Source organism: Coffea arabica, chromosome 10e (genome assembly GCF_036785885.1).
Source record: "Coffea arabica cultivar ET-39 chromosome 10e, Coffea Arabica ET-39 HiFi, whole genome shotgun sequence".
NCBI classification, from domain to species: domain Eukaryota; kingdom Viridiplantae; phylum Streptophyta; class Magnoliopsida; order Gentianales; family Rubiaceae; genus Coffea; species Coffea arabica.
This window is the reverse complement of record NC_092328.1, coordinates 22017932-22027832: the sequence shown is the minus strand read 5'-3', so window position 1 is coordinate 22027832 and position 9901 is coordinate 22017932.

Genomic DNA, 9901 nt, shown 5'->3' with positions numbered 1-9901 from the left:
ACGACCCATCTCTTCTTTGAGGGTATGAAATTCATGGTTTGACATTTTTAGCATGGTTAGATTGAATGGAACCCCTCCTCTTGAGAGATTCATTTTCAATTCTATCAAGCCTTTTATGCATGAGTTGGACTGATATGTTTAATTCCTTTCAAGATCTCCCAATATGGATTCCAACATAAGTGTAGGATCGAAGTGGTGTGAACTCCTTTTGGTGGACATCCTTATCCTGCAAAAAGGTTAGCAAAACAAAGGAAAGTTTCCTCATAACACACCATCACATGTATGCACTCACACATCACTCACGTATTTTAAACACCCTAATGCTCTCACCAAGCACTTCTCAATTCACTTGATTGCTTCCTTTGAAGAAATCAGAATTTCCTCCAAGAAATCCAACCAAACTTCACTCAAGTTTTCCCAAAAAATGTGGCGTATAATTGCTGGGTTTTGTAGTGTTTATTGGACCATCAAGTGACTCAAAAATGCAGTGAAAAACTCTATGAAATTTACCAGATTTAGTCCGCAAAAGATAGCCCACGAATTGGAGGAGTTTAACTTAGACAAGGACTCGATTTGAAAGCTACAACTAATTGAAATCCTAGACTGATTTGGACTCCTTATGGACCCTTCTAAGTACGAAAAACAATCTGAAAAAGGACTCAAAACACTAATGTATAGGACTAGACAGAATGCTAAGTTCGACCAAACAAGAATCAAGATGGCAGAAATTTTGGATCCTAGAGTGACTTTACCCAATTTTGCACTTGGCTGTATTTTTGGGAGTTGTAAGCAAGGTTTAATTGGTGGTTTTTTGGTGGTTTAGTGGCTGAATTTCTGGTTCCTCACGGGTACAAAGGTGACCAATCAGAATTTGGTAATTTGAGTTCAACTAGGATTTGTTTTTGCAAACCCAAGTCAACTTGGTTTCCAAATTCAAGTTGGTTTCCTTTTGTTTTTTCCTTGTGATCTGATTTGTTTCCCCTCTTTTTTTTCTTGCATTTTCTTTCCTTTTTTTTTGTAACGCAATTCAGATTTCTTTTTCTTCTTTTTAAATTCGGATCGCAACAAGAAACAAGAATTTTGTTTGTGATTTTTGCACAAAATCAGCCCCAACTTCAAGAAACAAGAACTAGGGTTTGGTTTGTTCAAGATATGGTGATTTTGACTTCAAGAATTTAAGAACCCAAGAATACCAACCCAATACTTCAAGATTCACTGAAGAATTCCAAAAAATTCAAGAAATTATCAAGATTCCTAAGAACAAGGATAAACTGCCTTCTTTGTAGTGCAAGACACAAAAAAAATTCCAATACACCCCTTTGTCAAGAAATACTAGTTTTGAACTCGGGTTTCAAGACTCAAACACACGACAATAAGACACAAATAAAACAACAATAAGAGAAAGATTGGCAACTAAAACTAAAAAATTTTTACGAGTGAACAGTAATTTTGGGATGAATAGTATGATGAATAGTAACGATGAATAGTCGATTTTTTTTTTTGGAATCACGAATCTGACTTGGGAAACGAGGATATATGACTCGAACACAAACAAAAAGAAAAGATATAATCTGGTAGTTGTCGACTAGCTCTGATTACCATCTGACATTGCTGAAAACTCAATTAAATAAATGATAACAAGAAATAAGCATGACACGGGGTTGCATCTTGAATGATTCTCGAGCCCGATTGCACCCTCAACCATCATTGGATTGTAAAGACTTGTAAAATAAATTTTCTTGGACTTGAAAGGGATCCGGATCTTCATGTTCTCATCATTGCCCCATTCAGCTTTTCACTAAAACAAGCAACTGGTCGTCCTCCTTGGATCAATACGGCTCCTATGCCAATTCCTGACGCATCACATTCAATTTCAAATGTTTTAGAAAAATCAAGAAGAGACAATATAGGTGCATCTATGAGTGCGTGTTTAAGAGAGTCAAAGGATTTTTCCTGTTCTTCTCCCCATTGGAACGATACAACCTTTTTAATGATTGATGTCAAAGGTGCTGCTATGGAGCTAAAGTCGCGCACAAACCGTCAATAGAAGCTCGCAAGGCCGTGAAAGCTTCTTACCTCCCCAGTGGTGATCAGCCTTGGCCATTCTTGGATGGCTTTGATTTTACTTTCATCCACCTTAATGCCCTGTGAACTCACAACAAAGCCTAGAAATGCTAGTTGGTCAGTGCAAAAGGTACATTTCTTTAGGTTAGCATAAAGACGTTCCTTCCGAAATACCTCCAATACTAGCTTAACATGTTTCAAGTGTTCATCTAGATTTTTGCTATAAATGAGAATATCATCAAAGTACACTACTACAAACTTGCCTAATTACTCACGCAAGACATGATTCATTAACCACATAAAGGTACTTGGTGCATTAGTAAGACCAAAAGGCATGACTAACCACTCATATAACCCGTACTTAGTTTTAAACGCAGTTTTCCACTCGTCACCTTCTTTGATCCTAATTTGATGATACCCAAATTTTAGGTCAATTTTTGTAAATATAACCGCCCCATGTAATTCATCTAACATGTTATCAAGTCGAGGAATGGGATGACGATACTTTACCGTTATGGTGTTTATGGCTCTGCAGTCAATGCACATCCTCTAAGACCAGTCCTTCTTTGGCACAAGAATGACTGGAACAGCATAGGGACTTAAGCTTTCTCGTGCCCACCCTTTGCCTAGAAGCTCCTCCACTTGCCTTTGAATTTCTTTTGTCTTCTCCGGATTGCTCCTATACGCGGGTCGATTAGGTAGGGATGCTCCGGGTATGAGATCAATTTGACGCTCAATACCTATTATGGGTGGCAAACCACTAGGCACGTCGTCTGGGAAAATGTCATCATATTCCTGTAAAAGCTTAGCAAAAGAACTAGGCAACGCAGTGTCAAGCTCGTTAGTGTTAGCCAAAACTTCCTTGCTATAAAACAAAAATAAATTTCGGCCTCCAAGCAAGTCTTTCCTCACATCTTTGGCTTTTGCAATCAACAACACTTTTCCCTCTTTTTTTACCTCATGATCCGTCCCATTAAGTGCATTTTCCCTCTCATTTTGCACGGATCTTTTCCTCTCTTTTCTCTCAAGTTTCTCAATTCGTTTTCGCTCATCAACTTTCTCACATTCCTGCTGAATTTTCACTTGATCCTCATACACTTGCTTAGGCATAAGCGGTGCAAGTGCGATTTTCCTCCCTTTATGTAAGAAAGTGTACATGTTGGTACGACCATCATGACTAGTACTCCTATCAAAGTGCCGTGATCTACCAAGTAAAATATGACTGGCCTACATAGGTACTACATCACAAAGCACTTCATCCTTATAAGTTCCAATTTTAAAAGAAACTAGTACCTGTTGAGACACTCATATGTCTTCACAATTGTTCAACCATTGTAGACGAAATGGCTTGAGGTGCTCGTGGGTAGGCAATCCCGAAGCTTTGACCATTAGTGAACTAGTGACATTGGTGCAGCTGCTGGGGTCTATCACCAAGCAACACACTCTGCCATTTACGTGGCATCGAGTGTAGAAGATGTTTTCCCTTTGGATCTCCTCTTCTTTGACATGGGCCGCCAATGCACGCCTTGTAACTAGCCCTAATCCAATGGACTCCTCCAATGGTGGCTGCACTACTGCTTCGGTTTCCTCCTCCTCAACCAGAGGCGGCATGTCCTTGTACTCCTCCTCATCCTCGGACACTACTTCCCCGCTTGGAAGCACGATCATTGTTCTTAAGTTCGGCATTGGCTAGCAATGTGGCCAAGCCCTTGACACCTCCAACATTTGGTGTCTCGGCTCCTTGCTCTAGGGAGTTCATTGGTGATATGATCCAGATTCCCCACTCTAGTCCATGAAGATTTCACATGCTCAAGTTATTCGAGTTTCAAGTTGTGTCATTTATTTGGTGTTGTTAAGCAAGGGTTTTTAATGTTAATTACCTTGCTAATTTAGTTGTTTATTTGCTTTAGTTAATTCAGCTAGATTGTGTCTCAAGATGGGCCGACTTCTTGTTATTAATTTTAGAAAAATAAGTGATTCCAAATCACATTAGGATTTCTAGACAATTCCAAAGCACATTAGGTTTTGAGTCTATGTAAGTCTAAATAGCCTAGTCTTCTCCAATATTTTTTGGGAAAAATCAGATTTTATAATAACAATGGTGAGTTAATCACTTTCTCTTGTCCAAGAGAGTTTCTTTTGAATACTTGAGAGTTGTCTCAAGTTATTCATCCGAACTTATCAATCAAGTATCTCCTTGGTTGTGGCGTTCTACTACCTTTAATTTGGTTCGCTAATTCGTTAAGTCACGGGTTGAGATTGTATCAATATTGTTCGCAACTTAGAGGGTTAGATTGGGTCAAATTCTCCGCTGCCAAACCGTTAGTGTCGTTGTCTAGACCGTGTCGAAGTGCATTTCATATCAGTTGGTAATCAGAGTTAGTCGACAACCACCAGCTTATATCCTTCTTTTCTTTTGTGTTCGAGTCATATATCCTCGTTTTCCCAAGTAAGATTCGTGATTCAAAAAAAAAATCATACTATTCACCCGTGGTACTGTTCATCCGAACACAAAAATCTATTTGTGTGTTATCTTTTTGTGTTTTGTGTCTAGTTCAATAATAAAAAAAAATTCTGGTCGCTAGTTTTGCTCTTGAAAGCCGAAATTAAAGTAGGGTTTTTTGAACAAAGGGGGTTGGGAATTTTGTCGTGTCCAGCACTAAAAGAGGCAGTTACATTATTTCTTGAAGTTCTTGACAAATTTACCTTGTTTCTTGGAATTCTTGACATCTATCGTGAAATAGTGGTTTGGTTCTTGAAATTCTTGAAGCCAAGATTGACCAAATCTTGAACAAATCAAAACCTAATTCTTGTTTCTTGAATTGGGTTGATCTTGTGCAAATATCCAAACAAAATTCTTGTTTCTTGTTGTGATCCGAATTGAAAAAGAAGAAAAAGAAATATGATTGCGTTTCAAAAAAAAAGAGAGAAAAGAAAATGCAAGAAAAAAAGGAAACAAAATCGGATCACAAGGAGAAAACAAAAAGGAAACCAACTTGAATTTGGAAACCAAGTTGACTTGGGTTTGCAAAACAAATCCTAGTTGCACTCAAATTATCAAATTCTGAGTGGTCACCTTTATAGCCGTGAAGAACCAGAAAATCAGCCACTAAACCATCCAAAAACAACCCAAGAAAGCAACTTCCAAAAACTCCAGCCTAGTGCAAATCGGGTAGAGTTCCATCTAGGGTTTCTAAAATTCTGCCCAATATTTTGCCTTGTTGAGTCGAAGTTTACAAACTGTCCCATAGTGAATTGCGTCCTTTTGAGCATTTTCCAGGTCTAAATTCGTGTCTAAACAAGTCCAAATCAGTCTAGGATTTAATTAGTTGTTAGTTCCCAAATTGAGTCCTTGTTAAAGTCAAACACTTCCTCCACTTGAGTCAACTTTTTTGCGGACTAAAATCTGAAAATTCCAATGTGTTTTGCTCATGTTTTGCTGCCTTTTTACTCAACCCTAAAATCCCAGCAATTATACGCCACATTTTGGGTGAAACTTGAGTGAAGTTAGGTTGAATTTCTTGGAGAAAATTTTGATTTTTTCAAGGGAAGCAATCAAGGGATTTGAGAAGTGATTGGTGAGAACATTAGAGTGTTTTATACACTTGAGTGATACACGAGTGACGAGTGTAAACACGTGAGCTTGTGTGGTGAGGAAAATATCTTTTGTTTCACTAATTTTTTTACAGGTTTCCTCATACATCATGGGGAATACGAGGCATTTAAAAGCTACTTACAACATCTTTTTCCTGATCCTAAGGGTGATACGAAATATGGGCCGCTTATGGGCCATGTTTTGGGCTGCAAGAGATTGAATCTTTTAGTAATAGTTAGTAGTTTATTTTCTAGATTCCTATTTTATTTGCTAGGAATAAATTCGGTCCAAGACCTCATGTTGAGTTGGATCCGATTTATAGAGTCTAGGCTCACTATAACTTAAGTTGGTTAATTAGCTTTTATTGGGTTATGTTGGGCCAACTTAAAGCTTTCATTGGATCGATTATAAGCTGACCATTAGATAGTGGATTTGAGTAGTGGAATCGGGCCAAAGGCCTAGCCTAGCCGAGTTAGGGTTTTCAAGTCACTTTAGGTTTTCAAGTTGTAAGGCTATATATAGCCTAGGTTTTCATTCATTAAAGGAGAATTCAGATTTTATAAAATATATGTGAGTTATTTCACTCTCTCTTGCCTCAAGAGAATTTCCTTTGAATACTTGAGAATTAATCTCAAGTTGTTCATCGAACTTATCAATCAAGTAGTCTCCTTGATTGTGGCGTTCTTCTATCCATACTTTTGGTTCACTAAATTTGCTAGTCGTGGGTTAAGGAATCTCCTTAGTTCGTGGCTCGTGATTCTAGAAGGGTCAAAGTTCCGCCAATCATCCCAACTTGGTGTTCGTCTAGATCCGTCTCACATCAAAGGGAGTCAAAGAAGTGGCATTTCGTGATGTAGATGAGCAATTGGACATCGTCAAATCTCAGTTGCATGGTTGGTTTTATACTCGTTGTGGTGTCAAAGATAAAACCTGCAGCTTGGCCATTCATAAGAGTTGTGAAGTCAATCTTGCAAGTGCTATCATGGTTAACAAATTAAATCTTCCAACCATTGATCATCGTCAACCGTATAAGTTGCTGAGTGCTCATGGTGATGTTTGGGTTACTAAACACACACTTGTACCTATTCAAATTGGCAAGCATGTGGATGAGGTGTTGTGTGATGTAGTCCCAATTCAAGTGACACATGTATTGTTGGGTAAAGCATGGATGTTGAGGCGAGAAGTTAAATATGATGGACATACTAATAAGTATTCCTTCTTATTTAATGGTCATCATTCTGCACTTGTATCACTTATTTATGACCAACTTTGTATTAATCTAGCACACATGAAAAGTGAGCATGAGCGTTATAGTATGAAGAAAGAGCTAGATAAGGGAATTGTGACTGATGAGGTAAAATTCGAGGGAGTTGAAAAGGAGAAAGAGGTTGAGAATAATGAGAGGAAAAAGTCAGCTATTGAGCATGAGAAGGAGATAAAAAATTCTACGAGTGAGCTAATTGTGAGAAAGGATGTGAGATCATACGTTTTTTCTAACAATCTTAACTTTACTTTGTTTAGTGTTTCTACTTTTACGCAGGTTAAGCAAGGAGAAATTGAGTTGATCTTGGCATGTTCTATTTCTAAATCCATTGGTGAATATCAAACTTTTCATAGAGTTTGCATCTTAAGTGTTGTATCTCTTTGTTATCCATTGATGTTCAACTTCAACCATGAGCCTGATTTGCTTGTTGGGAGGAATAATGATGTTTCAAAGGGAGTTTCTACACTTGAAACTTGTTATAAACTTCCTTCTTATTTCGTTGGTGATAATTCTTTTCTCATTGTTCCAAATTCTGATTCCTTACAACCTGATTTTATTCTTCAATTTGAAGGTGCAAAAGCTGTCTATCTCGATCTTGCTCCATTTGTGCAAGATAGGCCATACCAACAACAACTTGCAATGAATTTTGTAACTTTGCACAATCATATTCGGGACTTTTCTAACCTGATTGAGCATCACTATGAAGATCCTTATCTTGTGAATATGAATGGTAAGCTGTCAAGTGATTTTATACCTACAAATGCTAATTGTGTGATTTATTGTATAGGTCCAAATTCGACCATTCATGACAAAAGGCTGCTTAGAGAGCTTAGGAGTGGAACCTAGAATTTTCACAAGCTTTATACAAGATGTTTCCTGTCTTGGAGGATGTCTTTATTCGAGAGCATTGTGAGGTTGACCAAACTACATGCAACATGGCTCGTAGTCATTCATCTATTTCCAACATTGCTGACCTCTAAGCGCACCGCCGATTTGTGGACAAATCGCTTTCAAGAGGAGGGGAATGATATAATCTGGATCCCCCACTCTAGTCCATGAAGATTTCACATGCTCAAGTTATTCGAGTTTCAAGTTGTGTCATTTATTTGGTGTTGTTAAGCAAGGGTTTTTAATGTTAATTACCTTGCTAATTTAGTTGTTTATTTGCTTTAGTTAATTCGGCTAGATTGTGTCTCAAGATGGGCCGACTTCTTGTTATTAATTTTAGAAAAATAAGTGATTCCAAATCACATTAGAATTTCTAGACAATTCCAAAGCACATTAGGTTTTGAGTCTATGTAAGGTTATAAATAGCCTAGTCTTCTCCAATATTTTTTGAGAAAAATTAGATTTTATAATAACAATGGTGAGTTAATCACTTTCTCTTGTCCAAGAGAGTTTCCTTTGAATACTTGAGAGTTGTCTTAAGTTATTCATCCGAACTTATCAATCAAGTATCTCCTTGGTTGTGGCGTTCTACTACCTTTAATTTGGTTCGCTAATTCGTTAAGTCACGGGTTGAGATTGTATCAATATTGTTTGCAACTTAGAGGGTTAGATTGGGTCAAATTATCCGCTGCCAAACCGTTGGTGTCGTTGTCTAGATCGTGTCGAAGTGCGTTTCACATCATAGAGAATAGCAACTTGTGACGCCCCGAAAAGTATAAGTGTGCGAACCCGGAAATTTTCTAATTTTCTAGGGTTTATTTTTTTAATCGCCCGCCTTTTCTACATTTTCTTTATTAGAAAAATTCCCCAAATAAAGTTTATGAGCAAAGATAGTTTTAAAATGATTTTTCTAGTATCGGTTAGTTTTTAAGAAATTAAGAGCGTATTTTGAACGTGGGACCCGCAAGTGCGGTAAATGCATTATATTTTTGACAACTTGTTGGAATTTTGTATTAAGTGATATTATTTTACAAGGTGTTAAGATATTTGTATTGGAGAGACAAAAAGATAAGTTTTAAACCAAAAAGGTGACAAGTGTCACCTTGTGATTTAATCTTGGACTTTGACCATTATTTCTTACCTTTACTAATACTCAATTTTGACCCAAAAATCATCCTATTTCTATGCTTCATGGCCGGCTCTCTCTCAAAGGAAAAGAAGAAAAATCTCTCAACTTTCTAGCTTCTCATCTCACTCAATCTTCAATTCCAACCGATTAAACTTGAATTTACTCCATAAAACCTCTTAGTTTGGTGGAGTTGAGATTGGTTGTGAAGTTGTTTGGAAAGTTAAGGTGACTAATTGCTCTATCTCTTGTATTGCTAAGGTGAGTTGTGAAGAACCACTTTCCATCCTCTAATGATGTTCAATTCATGATTGGTGGTGGTATAAGATGCACTTTTATGGATTATTTCTTGATTTGTGGTTGAAGTGGTGAAGTTTTATAATTTTTGGGGTTTTTTCTGTTTTAATATGGATATGATTGTGTGGTTATATATGATGATTGGAAATGATATTTAAGGACTCTATGAGGTGGAAAAAGTGGTAAATTGCAACCAATTTCTGTTTTGGAAGAAATCTTGGAAAGTTAGGGTTTGATGTTCTTCATTCTGCGCGAATTTGTAGCTCCTATTTAGAGGCCGAATTGGCCTTGGCTTAAAACATGAAAGTTGTAGATAATGACATTTTGTAGGTGCCTACAAAATTTCAGGTCAATCGGAGTAGTGTAAAATGAGAAAAGTTGAAATTACTATTGCTGTTCTGGTTTTACCCGAATGTAAGAATTGCGCCTGTAATTGGTTGTTTTGGATGGAATTGCTTCCGAATTGGTTGTTGAGGTCTTCTCATGAAATTTATCCCTGTTTCTTAGCTTTCATATGGTTTTGGAATTTCTGGATTTGGACTTGGATAACCTGATTTATGATGTTTCCTCTAGAATGCGTTCTGTGAATCTGTTTTTGTGATTCTGGTATGGTATCTTGCATTTTTGACATGGTTACACTCGAAACTGGGTTGAGTGACCTTCTTCA